The sequence below is a fragment of the Eubalaena glacialis genome, chromosome 2 (genome assembly GCF_028564815.1).
Source record: "Eubalaena glacialis isolate mEubGla1 chromosome 2, mEubGla1.1.hap2.+ XY, whole genome shotgun sequence".
NCBI classification, from domain to species: Eukaryota; Metazoa; Chordata; class Mammalia; order Artiodactyla; family Balaenidae; genus Eubalaena; species Eubalaena glacialis.
The window spans coordinates 118,434,925-118,436,044 of record NC_083717.1 but is presented as its reverse complement, the minus strand read 5'-3'; positions in this window follow the sequence as shown (position 1 = coordinate 118,436,044).

Sequence of the window (1,120 nt, the reverse complement as noted above, 5' to 3'; positions counted from 1 at the left end):
AATTAAAATACTTTAAAATTTTGTTTAGAACCATGAGATTGTGCATATGTTTATGTGTTTATGTGTGCATATGTGTGTGTGGGGTCCATTCATGAGAGACAAAGGGAAGGGGATGGCAGAGTCTTTAGTAGAAAATTAAATACCTTTGAACCAAAAGGAGAATATATTGCAGGCAATATATTAAGGATTGGAGAAAATGGTATGTGTAATCAAAGCAACAGCTGAACCATAGCCACAAACTTCCAAGGATGGCTAATATTCAGTTTTCTTTCTGGGTGGTGTTAGGTTCTCTGGGGTCCTGGTTTTTCTTATTTTATTGAAAGCAAGCCCCCTTCTCCCTGCCCACCTTGTTTGCAGGGTGGAATCCTCAGGAATCTGGAGCTGCTTGCAGTGAAAAGGAAATGAGGTCTACATCCTAGATTTGTGTTTATACCAGTCTCTATATTCACTTGTCTCTGATTTGTGTGTTTTTGCATGATTATGCTGCAAGATCATCTTCTGAAAGTGAGAGGAGAAGTGAGAATGTATGGAATTTAGATATAATAGAAAAGAATTTCTGGTTATGGTCATGACTAAGCAGCTTGTATTAAACTAACCCTTCTACCAAAAGTAACTATAAAATCTGGACAAAGTACATAAAACAAGCACTTGAAGGCACTGGAGAGCAATCAACACAGGCAAGACTTCAGGGGCTACAATTCCAAGAAGGGAGGAACAAGGAGATGAGTTCTACATTCACCTTGAGTGTTTTTCCCGGAGGACAATGACACTCACTGGGTGGGGTGGGGGGGGATATGGGGACATGGAGGCATGTGAGAAAGAACAGGGGGAAGGAAGAATAAAGTCTCAGCAGAAATCAGTAGTTTCACCGAACTGAGGAAATAAAGGATTTGGTGTTTGTGGCTGCCAAAGCAGCTAGGCTTTGAGAAAATATACTGGAGAAAGGAGAACCACAGAGAAGTGAGGCTCAAAATATGATGTAGTCTCCTTTCAAGGCATTTTTGGATTTCCTAGGCATTCTGTGCAAGATGAGATTTCAAGAAATCTAGCAGAAAGCGAACTGCGAGTCTAAAGAGCTGAGCAGAGGTTTTAGGAGTCATGGGTTTCAAAGAGTACAGGA